Here is a 15,216-nt window from a genome sequence, read left to right as displayed (position 1 = left end):
CGTTTCAGTGAGCCCCGAGTGGTATGCGGAATGCCGTGCTCTGTGATAAATTTCCCTCCATTCCTTGTGTGTCAGTGCCCTGCCCAAGTCCCACTCCCAACGGCATCTGCCTGCGTTGTATGTGTGAATGTTTGTGAGAAGCAGTTGTTGGTATAGATCAGAGATTCATTTCTTCTCTGATGTGCGGGTGATCAGCCATTTCTCGTAAGGGGTGAGGAGACGCTGCGCCCCTGGTCGTACCTCAGGGTGAAGGGCCCAGTGTCGCACTTGTAGATATGCTAATCTGTCTCCCTCCTTGATGTCGTAGTCCTTTTTTAGCTGCAGGAAGGAAAGGATGCCCTCCAGGTCAAAGAGATGCCCGACGCTTTGCAGGGAGAGCGTCGCCAATCCGTAAAAGCTGCCGGGTCGAGACCCGGGGTAAAATCAGGGTTGGCGAACAGGGGCGTTAGGGGGGAGGGGAAGGTCATCAGTCCATGCTTAGTAGCTACTTTGGCCCATACTTCCATAACTGTGCTACTGATCTGGGATGCGTACAAGTTGGGTGGCCTATGTCGCCTCGGGAGGAAGGGGACACCCTGCAGTGGCATACCTGCCACTGCCTGGTCTTGGAAGAGCCAGTTCATGCTCGACTCCAGCTGGTACCACTCCACTAGGCTTCGCAGTTGCGCCGCGTAAAAGTAGAGTTGGAGGTCTGGGACTCCGACTCCACCGTAAGACGTGTTTGAACCATGGTCGGCGGCCTTGCCACACGTAGCGGGCCAGTTCAGACTGTATCTGCTTTATTCAAACCTGAGGCGGACGAAGGGGGAGCGTCTGAAACAAATAGAGGATCTGTGGAAGGAGTGTCATCTTGATGGCAGCTATTCTCCCAAGCCAAGAAAGGGAGTGGCGCCTCCATCTCCGCAGTTCCTCACGCAGCTGTGTGCGGAGTCTACTGTAGTTCGCCTCTACCGTGGCTGGGATGGTGGGGCCCAGCAAGACTCCTAGGTACGGGACTGTAGTCCTGGACCACTGTAGATCATGTTCTTCTCGCACCTCTGACAAAGTATCGGGCGACAATGAAATGTTGAGGGCGATTTTTTATCTTTGTCAAATTCCCAGATTTTAAATATCTGAACGGTGTCTTTAAGGAAGAATGACAGTATGAGCCATCAGTTGGAGAGTCTGGCGGTTAGGTAATGGGACAGCAAATTGCTGGTGTCAATTGACTTTGCCCCGAACATGGCCCAACAACTGGTTGCTAATCCAAAAAGCCCATTGGTTGCAAGTAGATATAATTCCATGAATAAAGGCGACGACATAAAGAGTAACGTACTGCACAATCACAAGGGGCAAATCATAGAGAAGTGGCAGAGTTCGGTGCAAGTTGTCACACAGTCTGGTATAAGTGAAGAAGAAAGGCAGCAATATATTTCTGATAGGTGTCCTAGAAGTGGGGAAACACTATGTCAGATACAAACACAGGGAATCACAATAAAACATCCCAAGACAAGCCTAAATATTAATAACATATGCACAGAGATAGTAGTGGTGAAGAAAAATTGGACATCCAATAAAACATCAATTTACGTGGGTATTATTGAAAAAATAACTTGTTGCTACATGAGTACCATGGTGCTACCTGATATCAGACACCCTACTACCAAGGGTGCCTACAAAAGAGTGATGAACAATAGGCCACCACTCAACACATGAACACATGCGATATCCCAGCACTAAGTAGCGTAGTATGTTAGTTATGAATTTAGTCCAAAAAGTCACGGTTAGGAAGTGTTCAGCCCAAACTTGTTTATTGTCAGAATCTTCAGAAAGATGGTACATCCAACATCATGCGGTACCGCCAACACGTGTTTCGTCACATACATGGCTTCTTCAAGGCTGCAAGATATATGTTACACAGTAACAAAAGATAATGAGACACTAGAAATCGTTCCTGTATTTACATCAATGAGAAACTAGATTTCAAGGCAGGAGTTCACATGTTTCAGATAAAATATAGATCCTTAAGTCCAAGATCACGAAAAATGAAAGCACAGTCCCCAAGTAAAGGAACCCATAGGTGTAGCACCTGGATATATGCTGGTTATTTAGAGTTGAGGAAAATTCAGGAATGAGAAAAGAGAAAGTTGTTTATCAAGTATAGGTGCACCCCAGAGAAAAACATCCACGCCAATTTCAATATCTGGTATGTGTGAAAACTATCAAAAAGTGACTACCACCCGTCTTCCAAAACAAGAGCTAAGTATTTTTGTTGCTCAAACAAACCTCTTCTCTTGATCAGTATAGGTCCTGATGTTCCACTAAATACCCCTATGTAAGTAGTTGGCCAGATGAGTTTGAATTAAAATGTATATATCCATAGGGCCTAGGAGAACCGCAGTGCCCATGTAATACTCCTGGAATATATATAATAAAAGAATCACCCGTCATATTAAAGGCTTTTTTTTTTTTTTTTTAACTTTATTGTGCAAAAAAATATCATTACAAGTATGGGCCTACAACCACAGGGCAAGTATATGACATCCCAAAGCAGCGACTGATCCCTTAGAGGTCCAGCAGGGTACAGGATACAATTTCGGCAACACAGGAAGTAGTCAGGACACAGATGTTTTTATTTTTTTTAGAAAAGAACAAAAAGAAAAACAGAAGAACAAAACTCAAGGCGAAAAGCGTTCTAGGCGATGTCGGGCTCCGATGAGGGGGACCTGCAGTACCGGATAGCAAATCAGGAGGGCAACAGAGATGACTAGGGGGGGAGGGAGTGGGGAAGTCAGACAATCAGGAAAAAGGAGTGAATTATTTCCGGAACCTCAGGATCAGGGGGACAGAGAAATGTCCGGAGTGTCTTCAAAAGGGGGGTTACAGATGTTCCCTCTGTAGGTGTTCCATTGACCCCAAATGTTACTCCACGCCCTAGGCTTACCCCTAGCCAAGTATACTGTCTTCTCTCTAAACATGCACCAGTCCATATTCTCCTTCCATACCGACACGGTGGGAGGCCGTTGGGAACCCCACAGCTGCGCAATATCTCTTTTTGCGATCATGTTCCCAAATGCCCCCCCCGGGCCTGGGCAACGTTGTAGTCATTCGGCTCCCACACATTCAACAAACATCTACGAGTCTCAGGCAGCAGAGCGACCCCGGTGACACGCTCCATTACTGCATGTACACGTTGCCAATACGCCGCCACCTCACGACACTCCCAAAGGATATGAAGAAAGGTGGCACTCATTCCACATCCGCGCCTACACAACCCATTGCAACCAAACGAGGACCCGTAACATACACACGGTGAAGAAATTTGAACTGGACGAGACGGAGACGGGCAGGAATGGCGACCTCTTTCGGGGAGGACAGTGCAGACTGCCAGTCCTCGTCATCCAGCTCCAACCCGTCTCCGGTCCAGACCTCCCTGAGACGCACAAGGAGATCCACCCGATTGGTAATTAGTTTCTTAGAAATCAAGGAGATCGTACTATCGGGCAGATGACCGTCAAGTATACGGTCCTCGAGTGGAGAAGATTCAGGAACAGTAACACCAGATGTAAAGACAGACAACAAAGCGTGGCGAACCTGTGCATACCTGAAGAACTCCCGATCACTCAACTCGTACTCATTTTGAAGCATCGCAAAGGTCTTCACCGCGCCCTTCACCCAGAGATCACCCACTCTACTAATGCCAATCATATCCCAGTTCTCACAACCTTTCGTTGTCCAGAGGCATCCCAGTCTTTCAGAAGCATACAAAGGGGTCGCTCGTGTCAACCGATCATTCCATCCCATTGCCGCATTGGCATTTTCCCACACACGCACAGCAATCTTGGTGGGTCCCGTTAGGTTCCTCCCCGCCGTCCGAGAGTAGAGCGCTCTGTTGAAGTTACCGCCGGGCAACTGATATTTATCCATCTCGAAAGCCGGATTCGGACCGGGTGCATACGTGGCATGGTTGATGGCGGACAACTGGGAGGCCCAATAATACCTCCTGATGTCCGGGGAGCCCCCGTCATACCAGGGGAGAGTTAGTTTCGCAAGAGCGATGCGTGTGCGACCGTCCCAAACAAGCCTCCTCTGTAAACCTTCCACCTCCCGAAAGTAAGCCGCCGGAATAATGTCGAAAGAGTTCTGAAGTGCGTAAAGGAATCGAGGCAGCAACATCATTTTAAAGAGTGCCGCTCGACCGAGTGGCGACAACAGCAATCTACGCCACCGAGTCACGTCCAGCCTCAATCGTCGGAGAGGAGGAAGGAGATTATGCTCATGGCGGGCAGCTGGGTCTAACGATATATAGACACCCAAATACTTGAAGCCGGATTGTGAAATTTGAATGGGAAACCTACTTGGCAAGGGGGGAAGGCCGCCCGAGATGAAATACCACACGATTTAGACCAATTAATGATTAAACCGGAGTTCTTACCGAAAGAAGTGAGAACGTCGAATAGGACGTTAAGGGATTTACGAGGGGAGGTGAGGTACAAGAGGATATCGCCGGCGTACAACGAGACACGATCTTCAAAATCGGGGGCCCACTGAATGCCCTTTATCGACGGCTCCCATCTGAGCCAGGCTACAAGTGGTTCTAGAGCAAGAGCAAAGAGCAGGGGGGACAGCGGGCACCCCTGCCTAGTACCCCTCCCGAGAGCAAAGGACTGGGACGCTCTACCATTGACGACAACCTGAGCCAGCGGATCCGTATATAGAAGTCTCACCCAACTGATATATTCCGCACCGAAACCGAACTTCGCCAGAGTGGCCCAAAGATACGGCCATTCTATCGTGTCAAAGGCCATCGTGGCATCCAAGGAAGATGGCCAGTTCCGGAAGACTCTCCGCCCTAGCGAGAACGCCATGTAAGTGCCGCAAATTGAGAGCAGTGTTCGGTGCGAAATAAAACCGGATTGATCCGGATGGATCAGGTCACAAATTACAGTGAGTAGACGATTAGCAAGGACCTTGGCGAAAATCTTCGGCTCGGCATTTAATAGAGAGATAGGCCTGTATGATGCACAACGAGCACGAGGCTTGCCTTCCTTGGGAATTACAACTATAGTTGTCAGACGCTGGTCACAAGGGAGGGTGCCAAGATCACGTGATTCCATAAGCATATCGTGAAGATAAGGTGCGACTTTGTCCGGGCGCAGTTTGTACAGTTCAATAGGCAAGCCATTAGGGCCCATAGCCTTGCCAGAATGGAGGGAACGGATTGCGGTCGCAATCTCGTCAACCGACAGCGAGGCCTCCATATACTCTCGATCCTCCTCCGACAGGCAGGGCAGCGCGATGCCCCTCAGCAATAAACGAGAGTCATCCTCATCTCTATCGGACACCGGGGAGTAGACCACACGAAAATAGTCAGCAAAACACTCCACGATCTCACCAGGGTCAGTCACATTCACACCATCCGAATTCTGAATCACAGGGACCACACGATTCGCTCTTTCTTTCTTATCAAGCCAGGCGATCAATTTACCTGCCTTATCCCCAACATCATACAGTCTACCTTGCTGTTCCCTATACATAGCCTTGGCAGCATCCGTCACAAGAGATTTATAGTCAAACTGCTTCAAGCTAAGGGCGTGGAGTCTATCCTGGGTGACGCCTAAGTCTAGATCAGCCTCCAATTCCAGTATTTCCGCCTCCAGACTCACAACCTCCTTATTTCTAGCTTTCTTGGTCTCAGCTAATAAAGATAGGGCCTGTCCCCGAATAACAGTTTTGAAGGCTTCCCACAGGGACATAGAGGACGAAACGGATCCCTCGTTCTCCAGGAAGTAGTGATCCAGGGACTTTATCAGACTATTACGGGTCCTGGGATTGCGCAGATACCAAGGATTGATAGGGGCGATCCGCCCCGCTGCGTGTATCCCCGTATCGAAACTGAGCCACAGAGGAGAATGGTCTGAAATGCCCCGGGCCAAATCTCTGATTTCCCCGACATGGGAAGACTGGACAGCAGGCATTAGGATGTAATCAAGCCTGGAGAGACTCCCATGAGCCCCGGAGTGAAAGGTGTATTGACGTTGTGTCGGATGCATCAACCTCCAGCAATCCACCAGACCAAAGGTGTCTAAGAACCCACCGAGCCAGGATTGGGAGGTGGGAAGATCCCTGGGGGGGTGGCGATCCAAAATGCCTGAAAGCACAGAATTGAAATCTCCACCTATAAGGAGAAGACCATCAGGGAGCTCCAGCATCATCCGGCCAACATCCGAGAAAGTAGAGGTCTGGAGACCCGGGGGAACGTATACAGTAACCAATGAAAGAGTCTTGCCCTCCCACCTACCAGTGAGGGCGGCTTAACGCCCTTTGTCATCAAGGATTACGTTATCAATCTCTAGAGGGAGAGAAGACCGGACCAGAATACCAACCCCTCTGGAACCAGTGGTGAACCCAGAGTGTGCAACCAAGCGATAGCCCCACCTATTCATAGCATGACACACATTCCCAACAAAATGCGTCTCCTGCAGGAGTACCACATCAGGAGACAAACAACGCAAATATTGCAGTACAACACCCCATTTTATACGATCCCCCAATCCATTGACGTTCCAAGAAATCAACCTCAATCCACTACCCACCATCCCCTCAAGTGATGCATGAGTCACCCCACAAAGAGCAGGACACCTGAAACAGAGATAAAACCAATATGCCGCCTTGAGAGAGAAAAACACACACAAACACCCCGTCCCACCCCCCAACCAACACCCGTTACAAATCCCCCCTCCCTGCACCCCTGCAGTAGACTAAGAAGCCACCCCAACATACAGTGTGCCTGTCGCCCTAACAGTCCCATTCTACAAAAAGACCCTGGAGGAGGAAAGAGGCCTGTCACCACCCGCCACCCGAACGTGGACAACAATAAGACATAATATACCAAAAAAAAAAAAATCTTGCACCCAGCTGAGAAATGTCCGATGTTCGGAGGTCAGGGACCGAAAAGTCACTTCTGTGTAGGCTCACCACCCTCGGCACCGCGAGGGTGCTCCGTCCGATCACCTTGGCCAGCCAGGGAATCCAACCAGTCACTCACATTGTCCGGTCGATCGAAAAAGAAGGTCCATTCCTCATATTCCACTCGAAGCCTAGTAGGGAAAAGCATGGCGTACTTTAGTCCCAGGTCCCGAAGATGTCGTTCAACCCCCTGAAAGCCCATCTTTTGTCTCTGGACAAGTTGAGTAAAGTCCGGGAAAAATTTACAGAGGCGTTTTCAAAGTTTACTGGGCCGCTCACTCTTGATGCCTGCAGAATCGCATCACGGTCTCTGAAGTGAAAAAGTTTTGCGATGATAGGCCACGGAGGAGCGCCCGGCTTGGGCTTACCACCCGGAACACGATGTGCACGCTCCACTGCGAAAAACTTGCTCAGGCCAGAAGGGGCAAGATGGTTCAGGACTAGATCTTCAACCAGGAGGTCAACCGAGTGGGTCTCGGGATTTTCTGGAACACCTATGACGCAAATGTTGTTGCGTCTTGCCCTGTTCTCAAAATCCTCCAGCCGATGGGACATCAGGTCATTAGCCGATTTCAAATTGCCAAGTTCGGTTTGGAGTTCCGACACATCGGCCGTGAGGCTGGAAGTCTTCAGATCCAATGACTTCACTTTCTCATTGGTCTTGGACAGGTCGGCCCTGATCAGAGTGACATCAATGGCGACCGTGTTGATTTTACGAGCCAGAGCCTCATATTGCTGGCCGATGGTCTCCTTCATGTTGGTGATGGCGCCCATAATGTCCTGCAGGGACAAATCGACAGGAGCGGACGGGTCCTCTTTGGCGTCCTCCGGGGTACGGCTGGAGAGCCCGGGGGATCCTTTGGCTTGAGTGTACTGGTCCATAACATTTGTCTGGACCGGTCCCCCACGAAGAGGCGTCTTGGTCTTCCGCTTCTCGGCTTCACCCCTGTCCGCCATGTTGGAAGATGCGCCCCAGAGGGGCCCGCAAGACCTGGTGAAAATGGCCACAGGCAGGCCGTGCACCAACAAACCACGAAAGCTGGCTCGTACGGCCAAGACAAAGCCACAACTTGACCCAAAAGGCTGTGGTGATGAAGGAGTGCTTACACTAGATGGAGGCTGGCTAGGTTCCCAACCGAGCGAAACGGTCTCTCAATCAGACCATGCCAGGATCCAGAAACGAAACCGAAAGTTGAGGTAGGGCTACCAAGGAGACCCCACAACTGTTGTTGTTCAACTTCGTCCCGGATCCGCAAGTCGCCAACTCGCCTCCAGGTGGGACCCAAAAGTTCAAAACGATGTGGTTTCGGCTGCCCAAGTCTGATTTAAATTCCGAAAAGAGTTATGGACTCAGTCGAGGTTCATCTTCAAGAATCGGTCCAATAAGTCAGGATATCATCAGGATAAATTGCGGAGAGTGGCGAGGGTCCGGGGAGCCCTGTGCTCACGCGACCATCTTGGATGGGCCCTAAGCTCCTCCCTTAAAGGCTTTTCTTGATGCGTTCCTCACAAATATTTTCGGTTCATTAGTTTGAAACATGAATGGGAGCTCACATTCTTGACACCGCAAATAGTTGTTTATATTCACAATAATATTGTAACATGTATTGCGTCAGGCACAAATCCCCAATAAATGCACCTGCTCCAGATATAACCATGGAAGAACTATTTCACAGGCCAGCGATAAGTGTGTTTATGTTCACCACTTTGGTCTCACGGAAGTATACGTGAACTCAGATAACACTGCAAAAGATCAATATGTGTTTACCACTACTGTAGGTTACCGATATTCATGGAGCACACATACATTAGTAAAGGAGACAGGTCCAAAAGGGGCATAAGTCACTGGGTAAACAAACAAGGGATTAAAAAAGTGACACTTCTGTTATCCATAGGAAATTCACATATCCTTAGGAGACCATGGAGAACCCTCTCAAACACATGACAAAACTTTCCCTAGACAAGAACATACAAAAATATTGTAAACAATGATACAAAATGTATGTTCAGGAATCCCAGTATTAATTGTATATTTTTTTATGATTTCGGAGGTTGTAGCAGTGCACACTTTTCTAAAAAGTTAGCTTCTAGGCTTTTCCCTTCAAAGCTCATATCCCAAAAAAAGGACATTGAGGTGGGCTATCTTTTATTTTTTTAAATTAAATTCAGAGGCAAATCCCAATATTGTGGTATTTTCTCTGTTCAAGTGTTCCTCCAGGTCATCATCTGTTCGATAAATATCATCCACGTAGGACAATGCCTCTTCATCCAGATTTTGAAGTAATTCAGTTACTTTGGCCGAAAACACCCCTGGGCTGTTCTTTTACTCCTGGGGGAGTCTACAAAATTGCCGCTGGGAGCCTAACACGGAGAGTGCAGTTAAATACCTGCTTTCAAGTGCTATATTTTAGCAAAAAAACAATTGAGATATCTGTACTGTTGTTTTGTATTTTTTACGCACAGTGTTATTCATTAGGGCGGCACTATGTGCATTTTGTACTGCAAATGTCTTTGTGCAAGTATTTAAATGTCTGTAATATAAAACTAGACAATATGATTTGTCAAGTTTCATCACGGGAAACAAAGGATTATTAATTTGAGAGGTGCAAGTTTCAATCACCCCTTGGTATTCAAGTTGATCTAAAATCTTCCTGACCTGTCTTTTAGCTTCTTGCTTTATCGGATACTGCCTTTGTGGAGTCGGAGTATTTTTTAATGAAATAATGTGGTGGGTTGAATCCTCATTCCATCCAACCTGGTTTTTATATAATGCCGGGGCTAGGGCTACCGCTCACTCCCGTGCCTATGTGTATTTTAGATATTTGGGAACAGGGTTGAAAAAGGCTGGTAAAATTGCTGTTTCTCCCCTAGGGCAGTCTATGACAAATGCTGGTGGCCAATCTTGTTCAGCTAATAGAATGTCATAACCAAACGTCAGGTTCTCCCAAAAGAGACCTCTAACTTTCCTGGGCTTGTCCCCCTCCATTTGGAGTGTTATTTCATATAATGTATGTGGGACACTTACCCTAGTATCAGGTGTTTCCACCGTGATATAAACATTCAAGTCCACTGTCACCAGAAATTCCATCAGTTTCTTGCCAGCTATTGTTTCTTCTGCCGCACTGCCTAGCATTAGCAGAGCCCATTCCCTGTTCATTAGTTGAGTTCCCAGAATTCTGGGCATGCCTTCTTCTTTTTCAAATGAGGTTTTGATTTGGTTTTACCTTCTTTCTGGAAGTATAGACTTGAGCGTGCTGCTTGTCTCTGGACTTTGTACGCTATTCTTGTCTGTCTGACCGTCCTTCCCTCGCTGAGTTTTTCTTTTTTATGTTTGAAAAGCTTTATCTATACTACTATTATAAAGAGAGAACTTGCACCTTTTGGCCAGGTAAACTCGGTAACCACAGCGCCAATCTACACACCCGATACATCTATGAAAATGTCAGGGTGTGTAGATGGACATAGGGTATATAAATAAAAATAAAAAAACTAAACTAAAAAAATTAAGTTTCTAAACAAAGTAGTCCCCTGAAAGTAGCGCCGGCCGGGACCTAGCGCTGGCCGTGACGCGACATGCGTGATGACGACGTGTTGGAGCGGCAGACATGGAGCTGCGGTGAAGTGAGGAGCGCAGGCGCGTCATGGCGAAGAGGAGCGGAGCGGCAGCTGAGGTAAGTAAACCTTAAAATCAGGGCGGGAGGGAATCGGAGCGGGAGGGAGGCGGGAGGGGAGCGGGTGTGTACAGAGGGGCAGGCGGGAGGAGTGGGGGCGGGAGGGAGTCGGGACGGGAGGGGGTCGGGGCGGGAGCGGGTGCGTACGTTTTATTCACATGGAGTGCACAGGCTTCAAAAAGGTAGCCGTCATCCAGAAGGCTGGGGTGTGTAGTTGTCGGAGCGCTAGCAAATGGTTGCCTTGCATGTGTAGAGGAGCGGAGTGGCTGCTGACGTAAGTAAACCTTCAAATCAGGGCGGGAGGGAGTCGGAGCGGGAGGGAGTCGGGCGGGAGGGGAGCGGGTGTGTACAGAGGGGCAGGCGGGAGGAGTGGGGGCGGGAGGGAGTCGGGACGGGAGGGGGTCGGGCGGGAGCGGTTGTACTGCCCCCAGCCCCTTTCTGCCCCAGGCAACGCTGGGGCGGGCTGCTAGATGAGAATAAAGTGATAATGACAAGTAACATTAGCAAAGCAGGAGAAGAAGCAAAAAGTACAAGTAAAAGGAATAACATTGCTAATGTCAACTAGGACACCAAAAGCATTTTAAAAGTTTTTAACGGGGGGAGGATGGAGAAGAAAGAGGGGAAGAGGGAAAAAATGTGGAAATAAAACAGATATGAAGAGTAGCAGCAAAATCAAAACAATGTAGTTAACAATCAGAAACGATATATTATATTATATTATATTATATGATAAGCAAAAATTTGTAATCCAGAAGAATCGTAAAAACAACATTAAAATATACAAGAAGGAGAGAGTAAAAACCCTCAAGGAGGTTGAAAGTTTTCAGAGGTAACAGGAACTGGTTTCTTTTGGGCTGATCTATCTAGATATGAAGTAAGGGGTAACCAATACAATTCTACATTACGAGGAGGTTTACAAGCAGAAGCAAAGGAGACATCTAATCTATGAAAGTGACATAAAGAGTTCCACCAGTGGTGTGTGGAAACGTTCGCAGGAGATTTCCAGTTAGAGGAAATGTGTTGAAATGCAAGTGCAATCATAAGATCAAAGAGTCCTTTTGAGTGTGGGGGAAGAATTAGAGAATCTGAAAGACTACCAAGAAAAAGAAGGGGGAGTGAGCATGGGATAGAAAGTGAGAAAACATGAGAAATGTGAGACCAAACATGTGTCCAGAGAACAGAACATGAAGGGCAGAAAAAGAACATGTGGAGAAGATCAGCATCAGGCGTGTTACAAGACCAACAGTTAGAGTTAGAGAAAGAATTGAAACGGGAAAGGGAGGAAGGAGAGAGATAAAGACTATGATAGAGAAAAAATAGAAATTGAGTGAGAGATGCTGAGCGCGAGACTTTTAGGATTTTCGGGCCAAAGTTTATCCCAAAGAGAAACCGACCAAGTACATCCCAAGTCTTTTTCCCAGGACAATTCCAATTTGGATTTTATACGGTCTGGGTTAGGGGAAGAAAAATATTTATAGATGATAGATGCTTTGGGAAGGATAGAAAGCAGAGAAAGAAGAGAAGAAGGAGTGGCAGAAGAAGAGGAGGAAGGAAGTGAATAGTAACGGTCAAGAATAATTTTCATAAGAAGAGTATATTTCTGCATAAAAGAAAGGGACATTGAAATTGAAGCTGAAAAGCAGGGAAGGAGCAAGGCGATAAGCCCTCAAAAAGTTGATGGATCCAAATGATGCCTTTAACCCTATCCGTGCTGATGACGGAACCACTCCGTCAACAGCTGCGGTGGCGCTGTGCTGATGACGGAGCGGTTCCGTCATGGCCCTGCCGCTGCGCCTGCGCGGCGCTGATTTCGCGCCTGCGCGGCGCGTTCTATTGAGTGGGCGGGGCCATGACGGAACCGCTCCGTCATGAGCACAGCTCAACCGCGGCTGGTGACAGAGCAGGCCTTGCCGCGCGGCCGCCCCGCCCCCTTAGTACTGCGGCGGAAAAGCCGCCGCAGTGAAGGGGTTAAGTCTCCATGAGGTCCAAGAAATAGGCATGTAATGGAAAAGAATAAGGGTAAATATGGGTAGATGTAGGAAGGATTCACGTGTAATCAGTGGTGGAGAGAATAACGACTTGAAAAGAGAGGAAGTAAACTTGAAGAGAGGAAATAAATCATAAGGGGACTTAGAAGAGAAACGAACAATCTTATCAAAAGAGAAGGGTAATAAAAATGATTGTTCAATATCTAGTCAAAGGGGAGAGAAAGAGGAGGAATCCGAAGAAAGCCAGCGTGAAGCTTGACGGAAGAAAAAGGAATTGTGGTAAAGACGGAAGTCTGGTAGATTAACACCACCATTCGATTTAGGCTTGCGAAGGGAAAGAAGAGAGATTCTAGACTTTTTATTTTTTCAAAGAAATTTCGAGATAGAGGAATCGCTACGCTTGAAATATAATGCAGGAATGTGTACAGGTAGCATAGAAAGAACATAAATAAGAATAGGGGCGATTATCATTTTAAAGGAGTCAAGTTGACCCGACCAGGAAAGAAAAAGAGGATTCCAGGAAGAAAACAGCTGATCAATACGCGAGAGAACAGAGAAACAGGATTTAATTTCATGGGGGAAGAAATAGAATTAGAGAACCAGACGCCTAGATATTTAATTTTAGTTGTATTCCAGGCAAAGCCAGTGGAAGAGAAAAAGTGAGGGAGACAGAATTTTGTCATGGGTAGAATTTCTGTTTTATCTGAATTGATTTTATATCCAGAAACACAAGAGAATGCTTCGAATTCAGATAACAACGGGGAGATGGATGTTTCCAGATCTGAAATAAATAAAAGGATGTCATCGGCATATGCGGAAAGCTTTAATTGATTATCCCCATAGGGAAAGCCGGAAATGGAAGTATTTTGCCGAATGGAGGACAAAAAGGATTCAAGGGCTAAAACAAAAAGAAGCGGAGAAAGTGGGCAACCTTGACGAACTCCTCTCTGAAGGGTGAAAGAAGAAGAAAGACGGCCATTTACAAGGCCAGAGGCTTTGGGTGAAGAATAGAGTAGGGAAATAAGAGAAATAAATTTTGGGGCCGAAGCCATGCCACTTGAGTGAAGCAAATAGAAAGGACCAATCTACTCTGTCAAAAGCTTTTTCAGCATCCACAGAAATAGCGGCCATGGGAATAGAAAGAGATGGGGCTTTATTTAAAACATTCAAGAAGAGACAGGAGTTGTCAGATGTGAGTCTCCCTTTAATAAAACCACATTGTTCTTTTCCAAGAAGATGTGGCATAAAAGAATCTAAACGCAAAGCAAGTAATTTGGCAAAGAGCTTATAGTTGACGTTTACTAATGAAATTGGGCGATAATTTTTACAAAATTTGGGATCACGACCGTCTTTTGGGATGAGACAAATGGTAGCATCTTGAAAAGTTCCTGCACCCTTACCAGATGAAGCAAAGGATTGGAAGAGTAATAAAAGCTTGGGTAAAAGAAGATCAGAAAAATGCAAATAAAATTCCACCGGGAAGCCGTCTGGACCAGGAGTTTTGCCTTTAGTGAGGGAAGATAAAGCTGTAGAGAGTTCATGTAAAGAAAGTTCAAGATCAAGGGCCGAAAAATTAAGAAGTTTTCAAAGTAAGAATGAAGCATGGAAGAAGTAGGAGGTGATTCTGGAGTATATAAGTGTTCGTAGAAGAGTTGAAATTGTTCAAGGATGGCATTATCTGTGTGGAGGAGAACATTATCAAAAGAAAAGATGGATTCAATGGAAGTGCGTTCCTTGTGAGATTTAAGATAGTTAGCTAGGAGTTTCCCAGATTTGTTGCGTCCTCCATAGTAACGTGCAGTACGGCGAAGAAGAATAGAGGAATCATTGTCCGTGGTAAATTTGTGGAAAGAGATCTTCACTCGCAAGAGCTCTGGAGACATAGAATTATTAGACGAAGTATAGAATTGGTGTTCTAATTTTTTAATATATGCAAGGGATGACTTACGTTTCTGGAGAAACTGTTTCTTTTTCTTGGATACAAAGTCAATAATAAACCCCCTTGCAGTAGCCTTAAAGGAATACCAAAGGATATAAGGAGGAGTGTTGTGATCAGAGTTAATTTGAAAGAAGTCATCAGTACAAGTACGAAACGAAGACGAAAAATTAGGGTCAGAAAGAAGTACAGAATTAAAACGCCAGCGAGAAGGCTTGGGAAGAGGTGGGAGTAAATCAATGTCCGTGATAACAGGAGCATGGTCAGAAATAACAATAGGTTCGATAGAGGAGGATAAGAGATTTTGAGTGAGAGATGGAGAAAGAAAGATATAGTCTATTCTAGAGGACGAAGCATGAGGATGTGAGAAAAAGGAATAATCTAAAGTGTCTGGATGTATGAGTCTCCAGGAATCGGAGAGATGAGTTTGAAGTATGGTATTTAAGAATGGGTTGTGAGGTTTGTGAGGGATGAAGCGAACTGTAGATTTGCGGTCAAGGAATGGATCTATACACTGATTACAATCACCTCCTAAAAGAAAAAAATCATTATGTATTGCATACATTTGTTGGTAATTAAAGGCCAAAAAGAACAGTCAGGTGGAGTAGGACCGTAAATATTAAAAACAGTTAGGGAAATTGAATTAATCAACAAATTAACCAAAAGCCATCTC

At 46.5% G+C, this 15,216-nt stretch overlaps 1 protein-coding gene across 2 annotated transcripts in view; it reads right to left on the bottom strand.

The window, feature by feature from the left end:
- The window catches only part of LOC147733979 (adenosine deaminase 2-like), a 496,154-nt gene that overhangs the window by 389,140 nt on the left and 91,798 nt on the right, over positions 1–15,216 (bottom strand). The gene's annotated exons all lie outside the window — the stretch shown is intronic.

Source organism: Lissotriton vulgaris, chromosome 1_2, assembly GCF_964263255.1.
Source record: "Lissotriton vulgaris chromosome 1_2, aLisVul1.2, whole genome shotgun sequence".
In the NCBI taxonomy this organism is placed as follows: Eukaryota; Metazoa; Chordata; class Amphibia; order Caudata; family Salamandridae; genus Lissotriton; species Lissotriton vulgaris.
This window is presented reverse-complemented; position numbering and strand designations above follow the sequence as displayed.